At 44.9% G+C, this 16043-nt stretch overlaps 1 protein-coding gene across 10 annotated transcripts in view; it reads right to left on the reverse strand.

Moving 5' to 3' along the window:
• The window catches only part of stxbp5l (syntaxin binding protein 5-like), a 565552-nt gene that overhangs the window by 506654 nt on the left and 42855 nt on the right, over window positions 1–16043 (reverse strand). The gene's annotated exons all lie outside the window — the stretch shown is intronic.

Genomic DNA, 16043 nt, shown 5'->3' on the forward strand with positions numbered 1-16043 from the left:
TGAAGGGTTGGGTGGTGTTTAACATTTTTGGGAACACTAGGGGGTGCTTCATAGTTTACTTTATTGAACAGAATGCATTCTAAACAGTGGTCTTCCTTCCACAATGCAATCCCTTCCCTACACCTTCCTGCTTTTCTGCCTCCACCCCTCCCAGATGGTCACTGTCCTCCTCACCTTCTGGCTGAGGCCAAGAGGCTCCTTTATATGCCAGACCCTGCAGTACTTCCAGTGCCTCAGTATTGAAGAACTGGAGACTGTGCTGCCAACTGCGCCCCCTGGTGGCACTCAAGGACCTCAACAGAACTTTCAAAACTTGAGCCCAGCCAGAGGGACACTGCCACCTAGTGCACTGGAGGAACAACAGCCATCCTGGGATGTCCTTCCATCCAACTCTTCCACCCACCCACTCATATAATTCCATGACGGCAGCTTGTCCCTTCATCACCGTCCTTAGGTGTCGTCTGTCACACCGTTTATTCATTCAGCAGAAGAATGTGTCCAACGTGACTTACAGTGCCATATAAAGTCCTCACCTGGATGTTGCCGCCCCATTATAGTGGATGAAATGTGACTTCCATGACACTGATGAACAGCAAAAGTCAAACATCAGTGGGCTTCTGTGAATTGTTCCATTAGATTTAAAGGCCGGCACTCAAACGTTAGGTCATATAGCGCCTTTCACAGTAAATCTTCTATTAAAGGGCTTTTTAATGTCCATTTTGTTGGAGTGCTGCCAGGGTGTAAACACCTCAATCTAAATGTGCCAACCATCAGTTCATCTGCATGTCATATAGCGCCTTTCATAGCAAATCAGAAATGCTGCAAAAGCTTAAATTGTGAAATCAACCCCTGCTGCCAGTCACTACATCACCATCATATAGCGCCTTTCATAGCAAGCCTTGAATTAACGGTCTCTGGGATGATGTCGACCTCTTTGAAGTGCTCTTGTGATGTTCATGGATCAATCGGAATTTACAGACGGATACTCACCCTTCAGGTTATATAGTGCCTTTCACAGTCAGTCCAGCCTCAGTGGGCTCTTTATGTCCGTTTCTGTCAAGTCCTGCATCCAAATGTACAGGTGGACACTCGATCTTTAGATCATATAGTGCCTTTCCGAGTGACACAAGCAGTCGGCTGTGGGGTATTCCATTTACTTCAAATTTGATGACACTCAGTCCATCTTTAGGTTATATAGCGCCTTTCTTAGCAAATCCTCTACTGATGAATTCTCCTAAAGACGTATAAAGTATAAAGGGGAAGATGCTGGTGTTCACTCAGGTTTTCTTATATAGCACCTTTCTCAGTGAAACTTTGCATTCAGGGGCTATTTAACGTTTATTTCTTGACAGTCAATGATATAGCGCCTTTCAGAGAAAATCCCCATTTTAATGAATTATCAGGAGATCTGCTAAGGTACAAACTGTGAAATCCACATGTGCTGCCATTCACCCAGTCTTTAGGTCATATAGCGCCTTTCACACTGAACCTTGGCTATTTAAGATCTAAGGGCTGCATGGTCCACACTATTCAATTGAAGTTTGTTGTCCAACATCAAGTCATATAGCGCTTTCATAGCAAAGCCTGTATTAATGAATTAACATAACAGCTGATAAGGTATAAACTGTCAAATACTCATGTGCTGCCATTCTCTCAGTCTTATGGTCATATAGCGCCTTTCACACTGAACGCTGCATTCATGGGATATTCAAGGTCCATTTCTTGGCAGTGCTGCCATGCTTTATACTTTTCAATCTAAGTTTGCTAATAGTCAATCATATAGTGCCTTTCACAGTAAATCCTCTTTTAATGAATTATCATAAGGGTTGTGAAATCCTCATGTGCTGCCATTCACTCAGTCTTATGGTCATATAGCCTTTCACACTGAACACTGCATTCATGGGCCATTAAAGGTCCATTTCTTGGCAGTGCTGCCATGCTTTACACTTTTCAATCTAAATCTGCTGAAAGTCAATTATATAGCACCTTTCACAGTAAATTTCCCCTTTAATAAATTAACATAAGAGCTGCTAAGGTATAAACTGCGAAATCCTCATGTGCTGCCATTCACTCAGTCTTATGGTCATATAAGCCTTTCACACTGAACGCAGCATTCATGGGCTATCTAGAGTCTGTTTCTTTGAAATTCTATAGTGGTTTACACTTTTAAATTAAACTCGTTGACAGTCCAGCATCCTCTTATATAGTGCCTTTCACAGTGATTCCTCTTTTAATGAATTATCATAAGGGCTGTGAAATCCTCATGTGCTGCCATTCACTCAGTCTTATGGTTATATAGTGCCTTTCACAGTGAACACTGAATTCATGGGCTATCTAGAGTCTGTTTCTTTGAAATTCTATAGTGGTTTACACTTTGCAAATTAAACTCATTTGTCAGTCCAGCATCATGTTATATAGCGCCTTTCATTGCAAAGCCTGTATTAATGAAATATCATAAGAGCTGTGAAATCCACACATGCTGCTAAGGTACAAACTCTGAAATCCTTACGTGCTGCTGTTCCCCAGTCTTTAGGTCATATAGCGCCTTTCACACTGAACCTTGGCTATTTAAGATCTAAGGGCTGCAGTGGCCCCGACTTTTCAATTTAAATTGCCAGTCAGTCCAGCATCATGTCATATAGCGCCTTTCACACTGAACACTGAGCTATTTAAGGTCCGTGTCTTTGAATTGCTGTTGTAGTTTTACGCCGTTTTAAGTTCAACTTGCTCCTGGTCACCCCATCTTTACATTGTATAGCGCCTTTAACAGCAAATCCTGCATTAATGAATGATCCTAATGGCAGCCAAGATATCCAAGCAGGCTGCCAGTCAGTAATCCACATTTTGTCATTATCATATATTGCCTTTCAAAGGTGAGCTTTTTTCTGTTAATTTCTTGGAAGCTCCAGCACACCACGAATTACTCCATTTAGTTGTAGGTCATGTAGTGCCTTTCATGGTGAATCATATAGAAGTCTGTTTCTCTTAAGTCCTGCCATGCCGTTTACTATTTAAGTGAATTTCCTGAGAGCCCATTTTTACGTCATATAGCGCCTTTATTAGCAAATCCCGCTCTCATGACTTATCACAAACGTTGCCCTCCTGTTTAAACGGTGAAATGCACACATGCTGGTGGTCACTCTGTCTTTGTTATATAGCGCCTTTCACAGTGAGTCTCGCATGAATAAGCTGTTTGATGTCCTCTTCTGTGCAGTGCAGTCACGGGTTACTGGGTTCAGTTGATCCATCATATAGCGCCTTTCCTAGCAAATCCAACAGTAAAGAATTATCCTAAGGGCTGCTGAGGTATGAATGGAGCAGTTGGATTTTAGGTCTCTTTCAAAATTCCTCCATTAAACGTAGAAGCAGACATTCAGCCTGTGGGTTATATAGTGCCTTTCAACAGGCCATTTCATGTCCATTTCTTGGCAGTGCTGCAAATGCTTACAGAGTTCAGTTTAAATCTGCAGTCATTCAGACCAACATATAGCGCCATTAACAGCAAATCCAACATTAATGAATTAGCCTGCCAAGGTATGAGAGGTGAACCCCGCATGTGTTGGAATTCACTTAACGTTTAGGTCATATAGCGCCATTCTCACCGAGTTGTATGCCTTTGGTGATCTGGTCCATTAAATTTGCAAGTTGGCACTCAACCTTTAGGTTCTATATAGTGCCTTTCACAGTGAACCTTGCATTAAGGGGCTATTAATGCCTAATTCTTTACAGTGTTGTCATGGATGCCAGTCAGGCCATCATATAGCGCCTTTCATAGCAAATCCAACGTGAATGCTGCTGAGGTATAACCAGTAAAATCCGCGCGTGCTGCCGGACACCCATTCCCAGTATGATATAGCGCCTTTTCTAGTTAATTACTCTGACGCCGATCGGACTGTCGGCTTTACCGGAGGACAGAGAAAGCCGCCGCGACGGAGGGTGCCACGTGTGTCACTGTGACAAGTTCATTTGAGACGGCGTATTAAGGCGCGGCCCCGGCTATCGGGCTCATCTACATCTGTTCGGCGGCGTCGCGAGAGGCTAATGGCCGCGCTAATGGCCTCTCCGAGCGCACCTGCTCTGTCAGCCGAATCCGCCGTCGCTGCCGCGGCACAGGCCCTTTATCTTGATGGAACAAACAGCCTGCCGCGTTAGGCGGACCGCTCTGCTCTGCGACGCCCGGTGTCAGCCCCGCCGCTCGGCGCAGCGAAGAAAAATGTTGCCGCAAATGAGAAGTGTCAGCTCATAAAGAGGCGACCGTCTCGTCAGAATCTAAATCAGCCTTCTAAATATAGCGCTGCTTTTTGACGCGGAGAGACGGAGAGAAAAGGGCGACCGCAGGACACGGGAGAGTCGAAACGCGAAGATGTAGGGAGCGAAGGGAGCGAGTTCGCGCGGCCGCAGTGCAGTGGCGGAGCAGGGCGGGGCCAACCAAAGTGGGCGGGGCGAAGTGAGGAGGGGCGGGGAGGGGCAGGATAAACCGGCCTCTTCGCTTTTCAGTTTTCTTCTTTATTACCTCGGCTGACCCCTGGGGACGCGGGACCGTTGCTCAATGGAGGTGCAGCTCGGCCGTCTGCGCTTCTGTCAGACTGTGGCAGACTGGGAAGCTTCCATCACTGCATCCCCATTTGAACTGCGTGAGCTCGACGTTAGTTTAATGGGACTGGAGGCACAGGTGGTATCGGAATGGAAAGTTTGCCTGCAATTTCGCTGTCGAATGACGAAGAACAGACCGGGTTTAAAAGGAAAGTGCATATTGGCCACCCAGGATGGGTCCCTGCCTGGCATCGGTCACTACTAACATAATGGGAGCTCCCAGAGGTTTGTCAAGTAAAGAAGACACCCACGTCAAGTTCAGATAATTCTACTCACTTTTCATGGAGGGTGGTGACATGGGCCACGTTAATTAGTGCAGACAAGTGACAATCCCACTGGACACTGCACAGGAGACCATCGGGACCCCGAAACCTGTAAGCGAGTCTTCTTGTTTCACAGTGTGCTGCCCTACTGCTCTATGGCATTGAAAGTTAAATGGCCAACTCAGTGCAACTACAGATCTCTGCAGCCCACAGCCTCCACCCTGGAGCTCCAAGCTGATGGATTTGACTCCAATGGGTGCCAAAAGATTCCAGTTGCAGATCTCCGGAGCTCCGGCAGGTTACACTATGAGGAGTTGGCTCATCTCACTCAAACAGTGATGGCGGTCCATGAAGTCAACACTAGCATGGAGGCTGCAGAGATGTCAGCTCACTCAGTCAGCAACTGTAAGCTGTCTTCTTATTTTACAGTGTGGACATCTGGTGGTTAAGACAATAAATTACAAACCACTGACTTACCAGTAACTCTTAAGAGTATCTACTGGCTTCAAAGTTTGACACCTCATAGTGGCTAAAGCACTGAACTGCAAGCTACCCACTCAATGAGCAACATTAAGGTGGTCTTCTACTTTGCTAGTGTGCCCCCCTAGTGGCTGAGGTATTAAATAAAAAACAGTAAAGGTGTTTCCTTGCGTGAAGGTTTGCCTCCCTAGTGACCAAGTACTGAGTTTCCAACTACTAAGCCAAAGAGGAACACTAAACAAGCTCACATATTTGGCAGGGTGGCCCCCTACTGGCTAAAGCCATGAACTGCAAACCGGTGACTCAGCCCTAAGTAGGTGTCTTTACTGGCAGTGTGGCCACCTAGTGGCTAAGACAATGAAGTGTAAGCTACTAACTCGATGAGTCCTGAAGAGGGAAGTGTCCAGGTGAGGTACTTCTGCTCACTGAGGATGGCACCAAAGAGTGGGGACGTGCTTCATGTTGTTTAGCACATACAAGTAAGAATTTCACTGGAATCTGTAAAGGCAAACATAGGGACCTGCACGCCTAGAAATAGCTCTTCGACTTTTATAGTGTCACCCTCCAGTGGCTAAAGTGATGAAGTGCAAAGCAGCAACACTAGGCGTGTCTTCTTTGATGGTGCTGTGGCCCCCTAGTGGCTAAAGCATTCATTACAAAAAAAAAAAAGTGAATGAGTATCACTAACAGTGAGGGTGTCACCTGGTCTGACAGATCAGCTTTCTATTGGCTAAAGCACAAAGTCTCAGACGACGAAGTCAAAGAGGAGCACTAAACATGGCTGCTGATTTGGAAGTGTAGCCCCCTAGTGGCTAAAGGAATTGAACTGCAAGCTACTGAGTCAATGAGCCACAAGATCGGGGTCTTGAGATGAAGTACTTCTACTTGCTGATCACGGCATCAGAGACTGGCGAAATGTGGCACATCGATTAGCACATGCATACAAGATTTCTGCATTCCTATCACAAAGATGACCGATACGATACATAGCCAGGAGGCGTGCGAGCAGGATGCTTTTTACAGAAGCTCCGTATTTCTCAAATATCCTGCTGGGGACAAATAAAGTTTTATCTATATATATTATCTCATATCTATCTATTTATCTATCTATCTCTCTTCGGTTTATATAGTGCCTTTCACATCTATCTATTGTGGTATATGGCCAGCTTGTCATCCCGGCCAATACCCCCAGGCCACCAGATGGAGCCCTCCCTGACGTTTGGAGGTGCCCCGAAGACCAGCAGGGAATCATGGACTATGTAGTTTTTATACACAACCCTGTTGGATACCACAGGGGCCGCAAGAGGGAGCTGCAGGGAGGACCGAAGAATCATTTGTGCCCTATAAACCCGGAAGTGCGTCATAGGAAGAGCAACAACAGAACTGGCCGGGGTGCTTCCGGGGTGAGAAGGAGGACTTGTACCTGACCCGGAAGTGATAAAGAATCACATGGACTGGGGATTGGGAACACGTCCGGGTCAGGGAGTATAAAAGGACTGTGGGAGCTCCCAGACGACGAGCTGGGCTGGGTGGAAGGGTGGCAATGTGTCTGGGAGTTGGAAGATTTGTTTATTATATTTATTATTGTGATTTAGGAGTATAGTGGAGGACAGGGTGCTTTGTGCACCCTAAAAATAAAGTCAACATTTGGACTTTTATCTGGTGTCTGGAGTCTTGGAAAGGGGTTAAAAGGAGCGATAGCGCCCCCTATCTGTCACACTATTATATTGTGCCTCTCATATATATTCATTATATAGCGCCTTTCACATCTATCTATTGATCTGTCCATTACATAGTGCATTTCATATCTATCTATTATATATTTCCTTTAATATCTATCTACCTATCTATCTTTTATAAAGTGCCTTTCACATCTACAGTCATATGAAGCAGTTGGTGACCCCCTCTCAGCCTGTGTAATAATCGACTCTCCTTTCAACAGTAAAGATATCAGTGGTATGTCCTTCATTTCCTAGGAGTACTGCGGTGTTTTCTGAACAAAGATTTTTAGTGACGCAGCATTTAGTTATGAAATGAAATCAAATGTGAAGAACTGGCTGTGCACAAATGTGGGTCCCCTTGTCATTGTGCTGATTTGAATGCCTGTCACTGCTCAATGCTGATTACTTGGTATGATGAGCTCGTTAAGCCTTGAACTTCATAGACAGGAGTGTCCAATCATGAGTGGTCAAAGGTATTTAAGGTGGTCAATGCAAGTTGTGCTTCCTTCCCTTTGACTCTCCTCTGAAGAGTGACAGACAGCATGGGATCCTCAAAGCAACTCTCTAAAGATCTGAAAACAAAGATTGTTGAGTCTCCTGGTTTAGGGGAAGGCTACAAAAAGCCATCTCAGAGGTTTAAACTGTCAGTTTCAACTGTAAGGAATGGAATCAGGAAATGGAAGGCCACAGGCACAGTTGCTGTTAAACCAGCAGGTCTGGCAGGCCAAGAAAAATACAGGAGTGGCATATGAAGAGGCAGGATTGTGAGAATGGTGACAGACAACCACAGATCACCTCCAAAGACCTGCAAGAACATCTCGCTGCAGATGGTGTATCTGTACATCGTTCTACAATTCAGCAACAAATCATCTGTATGGCAGGGTGATGAGAAGAAGCCCTTTCTGCACTCACGTCACTAACAGAGTCGCTTGTTGTATCAAATGCTCATTTAGACAAGTCAGATTCATTTTGGAACAAAGTGCTTTGGACTGATGAGACACAAATGGAGTTATTTGGTTTAGAACAAAACACGCTTTGCATGGCGGAAGAACACTGCATTCCAAGATAAACACCTGCTACCTCCTGTCAAATTTGGTGGAGGTCCCATCATGCTGTGGGGCTGTGTGGCCAGTTCAGGGACTGGGGCCCTTGTTAAAGTCGAGGGTCGGATGAATTCAACCCAATATCAACAAATTCTTCAGGATAATGTTCAAGCATCAGTCACAAAGTTGAAGTTACTTAAGCAGGGGTTGGATATTCCAACAAGACAATGACCCAAAACACAGTTGGAAATCTACAAAGGCATTCATGCAGAGGGAGAAGTACAATGTTCTGGAATGGCCGTCACAGTCCCCTGACTTGAATATCATCGACAATCTATGGGATGATTTGAAGCAGGCTGTCCATCAAATTGAACTGAACTGGAGAGATTTTGTATGAAGAATGGTCAGAAATACCTCATCAGAGTCCAGACACTCATCACAGGCTACAGGAGGACAGCGTCGAGAGGCTCAAAGGAGCAAAAGGAGGCTCAGCTAAGTATTGATGTCATATCTCTGTTGGGGTGCCTGTCTAATTTTGTTATGATGCATATTGCATATTTTCTGTTAATCCAATAAACTTAATGTCACTGCTGAAATCCTCCTGTGTCCATAAGGCATGTCGGATATTAAAAGGAAGTTGCTACTTTGAAAGCTCAGCCAATGAGAAACACAAATCCAAAGAATTAAGAGGGGTGCCCAAACTTTTTCATATGACTGTATATATTATATAGTGCCTCATATCTATCTGTGTCTCTATCTAGACTTCTTGTCATGTCCCCTAATTTTACAGTGTTGCCCCCTAGTGGCTAAAGTAATGAACTTCTAACTCAATGAGTAACACTAACCAACAGGGTCTTCTCTTTTGTCTTGGTGGTCATCTAGTGGCTAAGGCACTGCATGTTAAACTGTAAACTCAGTGAGCAGCCATATATTATCATCAAATTGTGCAGTGTGCCCCTTAGTGACTAAAACATTACACTACTGAGTCAAAGACAAACCCTAAACCTTCTTGTTTATTTGTGCAGTGTGCCCCCTCACCCCCCGGGGAACTCACCCCCGTGACTCCCCCCCGGACCGCCCATGGCTCAGACACTGAAGCAAATCTACTTGCTAATGAGGACATCGGAAAGTGGAGATGTGTTGTATCTTGATTACCACTTGCAAGCAAGAACTGCACTGGACTTTGTTCACATCGCAGTGATCACCCTATAAGCCTACAGCCACGTCTTCCAGTTTTCCAGTGTCACCCCCTAGTGGCTAAAGAAATGGATTGCAAACTAATGACTCAATGAGCCACACTAAGTGCGTTCATCTCATTTGGCAGTGTGGCCCCCTAGTGGCTAAAACGCTACGTTTTGAGCAAGAGAATCAAAGGGGAACACTAAGCCTACTTGTTTATTTGGCAATGTGGCCCCCTACTGGCTGAGGTTCTGAACTGTAAACTACTAACTGAATGAGCCACGCGTGTCCAGGTCAGGTAGTTCAACTTGCTAATGTTGGCATCAGATGGCGGACATGTGCACAGGAAACCAGAATCCCACCAGACGGTGTACCCATCACAATAATGACCTATGAACCCATCAGTATGCCCTCTAGTTGTACAGTGTTGCCCCCCCCCAGTGGCTAAAAGAATGAATTGCAAGTCCTACCTTGTTGAGCAACACTAAGCGTTCCTTCTCTTTGGGCACTGTGGTCATCTAATAAAAAGAGATTCTATTCTATTATAAATGCATTGAGAACAATACAACGAAATTTAAAATAATGGCCAAGGTGTTGAACTCTGTGAGCACCAGGAAAATGTCATCGTATTTTGCAGTGTGCCCCCCCCGAGGCAAAAGAAACGAATTGCAAACAACTAAGTCAATAGTCAACATTTAGTATGTCTTCTCTTTTAGCCTTGTGGTCTCCTCGTGGCTAAGGCACTGCTAACTCAGCGAGCCTCGTTAAGTGTGCCTTGTAACTTGGCAGTGTAGCCCCCTAGTGGCTAAGACAATAAACTAAAAAACAGTGCCTATCAGTAGCACTTAAGGGGTGACCTCTTAACTGGAGGTGTGGCCCCCTAGTGGCTAAGACTGGGAGTTTTACACTACTGACTCAGAGACAAACACCAAGCATGTCATTTTATATTTGGCAGTGTGGCCCCCTGGTGGCTCAGGCCCTGAACTGCAAGCTGCTAAGATGACAGACGTTTTCAGGTGAGGTGGTTGTACCCGCTAATCATGGATGGAGCTGGTGAGGGGCCACATGCTGGTAAGAATTTCACTGGATTCAGTACATCAGACAAAGAGGACTCTTAGAACGCCATAAATCCAGAAAGCTTCATCTGCCGGTCGGGGATTGTTCCTCCACAAAAACAAGAGTCGCTCCTGCCCATCTCTGGTAACAGACTGAGGATTTATCATGAAATATTGAAATATCTCAAAATGTCGTTTAACTGGGTGTGCTATCAGAACCAAGCATGTGACTTGATTGGCACCCAGGACTGGGCACTGTGACACTCGGCTGGCACAGTGGGTGAAGAGCTCAATGATGCACAATTCAACTTCAGGCAACAGACAATGTAAAATAAAACATATCTGGGGGCTTAATGAGTAAGGAGGTAAATTCATGGAAAACTTTCAATTCAGGCTCCGAGCAAATAAAATTAAAAAAGGAAATGAGTTTTATGACTCAAAAGATGAAAATGAAAATCAGTTCTATGGGTTAAGACGAGAGCGAGCGCAAACTTCAGCTTCAACTTTTCAACCCAATCAACGGACTGCCATTCAGTCCAACTTTATATGTCCCTGGCAGCCGATCTGCATGGTCAGCAGAAACCCCTTAAGAGTGGAGGCCAGCGCCAGCAGATGGCACAGGGTGCTGACGACACACAACTGTATTTGTCAACGGCGCCGGATGACCCCGACTCTCTTGGTTCACTGACCCCAATGTCGTACTTGTGTTTCTGAGTGGATGAGGAGGAATTTTCTTAAACTAAATAGAGAGAAAACAAAAATTTTAATGATTGGCAAAAATGCAAATAATGAGGGTAACAGAAATAAACCTGATCCTTTAGGCTTAAAAGACAAGACAGAGGTAAAGAATTTAGGGGTAACTATTGACTCAGACCTGAATTTTAAATCACATATTAATCACTATGTGGACAGCATTTTTTCATTTGAGCAGAACCTCCTGTGACTTGCACTGCACACATCAAGGCGCTATATAACCTGACATTCTGTTTCTGAACACTAACTGGACGTTGATCGTGTCGAGTCCACTATGACCCCCTAAGTCCTTCTCATAAGGTGGACTCTCAGTTTTCAGACCTCCTATTGTGTATTTAAACCTCACAAAATGTAAAACTTTCATTTACTGACATTAAATTTCAACTGCCGAAGCCTGCATGCCATCCAAGTCTGTCTGTGATGATTCAACATATTCTCGATTATCTGCCAATCCACCTATCTCGGTATCATCTGCCAACTTAACCAGCTTGTTCTTTATATTCCTATACTAACTGTTCAGGTATATTAAAGACTAGTTGTGTAAGCCCGTACCATTTGTGTGAAGTTTTAGTCTCCATGTTAAAAACAGACAAAGCAGCACTAGAGAAAGTCCTGAGGAGAGCAACTCGGCTGATTCAGGACCACGGAGAGCAATCAGTAAGAAAGCCATTTAGAAAAATCGTGAAAGTCATGACGAACAGGGTGTCAGGTTATAAAGTGCCATGTTGTAAGGGTTACAAGTCAAAGGAGGTCCTGCTTATGTTTTATAACACACTGGTGAGGCCTCATCTGGAGTCCTGGGTGCAGTTTGGGTCTCCAAAAAGGACATAACAGCACAAGAAAAGGTCCAGAGAAGAGCGACTAGGCTGATTCAGGGCTACAGGGGATGAGTGATGAGGAAAGATTAAAAGAGCTGAGCCTTTACAGTGATGAAGAGGAGACCTGAGTGAAGTGTGCAAAATGATGAAGAGGAGTTAGTCCAGTGGATCGAGACGGTGACTTTCAAATGAGTTCATCAAGAACACGGGGACACAGTTAGAAACGTTTTCATTGTAAATTTCACACAAACATTAGGAGATTTTTCTTTACGCAAAGAGAACCATAGATACTTGGCATCTCCGTTCACAAAAAATAAAAAAAAAATTAAAACTAAAACCAATGAAAGTCTTGGATGTAAATCGACTGCCGCCGTGCAGACTCTTCTCTGCCAGAACTTCTGACCACAGAATCCGACGAAGCAGCTGTGCCTTTATGTCGATTGCTCGTTCAGGAGGCGGCAGGACATTTTCCACATTTTGTTGGCCTTTCCTGCTTTGTTTAATAGTGTAGATGGGCATCTGACTGGGCATTTATGACATTCGATCAGCAAATCCTAAGCCCTTCCCAACAAAGCAGGACTGACAAGAAATCCACATTTTTGGCCTCACGGATCACGTCATTCCGGTTTAATCTGTTCCAAGTTTTCTGGAATGAAATCAGTCTGATGTCTGGGAATCTTCATTGAAATTGAATGGGAGTTCACACTAATCCTGGTTTCTTGAACAGATCCTTGGACTTTTACTAAGTTAGAAATGGGCCTCAACCCGAGGCAGCCTGGCCCCCCAAATTCAAAAAGGCAGACTTCAAATCCTACACGGGCTCAAGCTTCTAAACACTCAAAACAATTTAAATGAATGCATTAAGGGAGAGGATACCCAACAACCTTTGGCATAAACAGACAACAACGATAAAAAAAAAAAAAACTTCCTTATACTTTCCACAACATGTTAATAAAGAAAAGAAGCAGAAAAACATGGAAAGGCAAAGGTAAAAGCAACTCAAGGCTAACGACTGTCATCCAGTAAAACAAAATCCAGCACACCACCAAAAAAGTAAGAACAATACTCCAAAGAACAGCGAGACCCCCGTGATGGTCCTAGAGCGACGCCCTGCGAGATCCAGAAATATGAAGGCTGAGGGCACCACCACCCTCGTAGTGATGTCACTGTGGCCCCGCCTCCTGAAGATCCACCCACAAAATAGAAATGTAGCACTGAAGCCCAAAAGTTCCACACATATATTAATGAAACAATATTAACAAAAATTACAAAAAATAAACAAAAAGAATTCCAAAAGGCAATAATGAAAGACAATATAAACTCTTAAACCAGGAAACAAATGCTAATCCTGGCTGTCACATAACACATGCAAGACTCTTTTCTGTTTTCTATTTTTTAATTAAATTTTATTCACTATGCCCAGCACTTTGCGCCCTACTTCATGTACGAAAGAGTGCTATATGAATAATATTTCATTGAACTTTTGCACTTATGGTTCATGTGGGGTGGCGCAGTGGGTAGCGCTGCTGCCTTGCGGTAAGGAAACCCATCTGGGTTCACTTCCCGGGTCCTCCCTGCGTGGAGTTTGCATGCCCTCCCCGTGTCTGCGTGGCTTTCCTCCCACAGTTTAAAGACATGCAGGTGAGGTGGATTGGCGATCCAAAATTGTCCCTAGTGTGTGTGTGTATGCGGCCTGAGGTGGGCTGGCGCCCTGACTGGGTTTGTTTCCTGCTTTGCGCCCTGTGTTGGCTGGGATTGGCTCCAGCAGACCCCCCGTGACCCTGTAGTTAGGATATAGCGGGTTGGATGATGGATGGAAGGATAGATGGACGGTTCATGTGCTTAGAGTTTTTTTTTTCTCTTGCTTTCTGTCCCACTGCCTGTATGTGATGCCGAAGGAGGCGGGGCCACCCAGAGTTGCAGCTGATTGGACGGCTCCAGCCATATAAAAGCCAAACCTGCTGCCACTGCATTTCTGTTCTGGATTCACGCCATTGGGATTTTGGAGTTTTGACCCTGACTTTATTTCAAAGGGACACTCATTTTGAATTTGAGATTATTGGGTCAGTTTCCTTTCAGCTTTTTCATTTGCCCTGCTTTGCCTTTCTTGTGCTGTTTGTTTTTCTTTCTTTATTTTTTTTCTAAATATATTACACATAATATTTAATAATTATATATAGGGTGGCACAGTGGTAGCACTGCTGGCTGGAAGTAAGGAGACCCCGGTTCACATCCTGGGACCTCCCTGTGTGGAGTTTGCAAGTCCCCACCCTGTGACTCCACCCACCGTCCAAAGGCATGCAAGTTAGGTGCACTGGCGATGCTGAACTGGCCCATCTGTGTGTGTGTGTGTGTGTGTGTTCACCCTGCAATAGACTGGCACCCTGCGCTAGCTGGGATGGGCTCTACCACCCCCAACCCTATAAAATGATGACTAAATATATAGTCAGTCAGTCAGTCGGTTATTATCCAAGCCGCTACATCCTAACAGAGGGTCACAGGGGTCTGCTGGAGCCAATCCCATCCAGCACAGGGTGCAAGGCAGGAACACACCCTGGGCAGGGCGCGCACACACACACACACACACACACCAAGCACAATTTAGAATCGCCAATGCACATCACCTGCATGTCTTTGGACTGTGGGAGGAAACCCACGCAGACACGGGGAGAACATGAAAACACCGTGCAGGAAGGACCCGGGAAGTGAACCCAGATGGGTCTCCATACTGCAAGGCAGCAGTACTACCCACTGCGCCACCATGCCGCCAACAAAATAAATCCATATATATCTATATACACTCACCTAAAGGATTATTAGGACCACCATACTAATCCGGTGTTTGACCTTCAGAACTGCCTTAATTCTACGTGGCATTGACTCAACAAGGTGCTGAAAGCATTCTTTACAAATGTTGGCCCATATTGATAGGATAGCATCTTGCAGTTGATGGAGATTTGTGGGATGCACATCCAGGGCACGAAGCTCCCGTTCCACCACATCCCAAAGATGCTCTATTGGGTTGAGATCTGGTGACTGTGGGGCCATTTTAGTACAGTGAACTCATTGTCATGTTCAAGAAACCAATTTGAAATGATTCGAGCTTTGTGACATGGTGCATTATCCTGCTGGAAGTAGCCATCAGAGGATGGGTACATGGTGGTCATGAAGGGATGGACATGGTCAGAAACAATGCTCAGGTAGCCCATGGCATATAAATGATGCCCAATTGGCACTAAGGGGCCTAAAGTGTGCCAAGAAAACCTCCCCCACACCATTACACCACCACCACCAGCCTGCACAGTGGTAACAAGGCATGATGGATCCATGTTCTCATTCTGTTTACTCTACCATTTGAATGTCTCAACAGAAATCGAGACTCATCAGACCAGGCCACATTTTTTCAGTCTTCAACTGTCCAATTTTGGTGAGCTCGTGCAAATTGTAGCCTCTTTTTCTTATTTGTAGTGGAGATGAGTGGTACCCGGTGGGGTCTTCTGCTGTTGTAGCCCATCCGCCTCAAGGTTGTGCGTGTTGTGGCTTCACAAATGCTTTGCTGCATACCTCGGTTGTAACGAGTGGTTATTTCAGTCAAAGTTGCTCTTCTATCAGCTTGAATCAGTCGGCCCATTCATTCTCCTCTGACCTCTAGCATCAACAAGACATTTTCGCCCACAGGACTGCCGCATACTGGATGTTTTTCCCTTTTCACACCATTCTTTGTAAACCCTAGAAATGGTTGTGCGTGAAAATCCCAGTAACTGAGCAGATTGTGAAATACTCAGACCGGCCCGTCTGGCACCAACAACCATGCCACGCTCAGAATTGCTTAAATCCCCTTTCTTTGCCATTCTGACATTCAGTTTGGAGTTCAGGAGATTGTCTTGACCAGGACCACACCGCTAAATGCATTGAGGCAACTGCCATGTGATTGGTTGATTAGATAATTGCATTCATGAGAAATTGAACAGGTGTTCCTAATAATCCTTTAGGTGAGTGTATAAATATTCATAATTCATTCCATTATAAAGGAACTTTGTCATTTTCACCAGAAGGTTTTTACAGTTTTTGCCCCCTCTGACTCGATTCTGAACATTCAGTGACACCCAACTTTAAAGACCCTTTAGACACATCCATG

Source organism: Polypterus senegalus, chromosome 2 (assembly GCF_016835505.1).
Source record: "Polypterus senegalus isolate Bchr_013 chromosome 2, ASM1683550v1, whole genome shotgun sequence".
NCBI classification, from domain to species: domain Eukaryota; kingdom Metazoa; phylum Chordata; class Cladistia; order Polypteriformes; family Polypteridae; genus Polypterus; species Polypterus senegalus.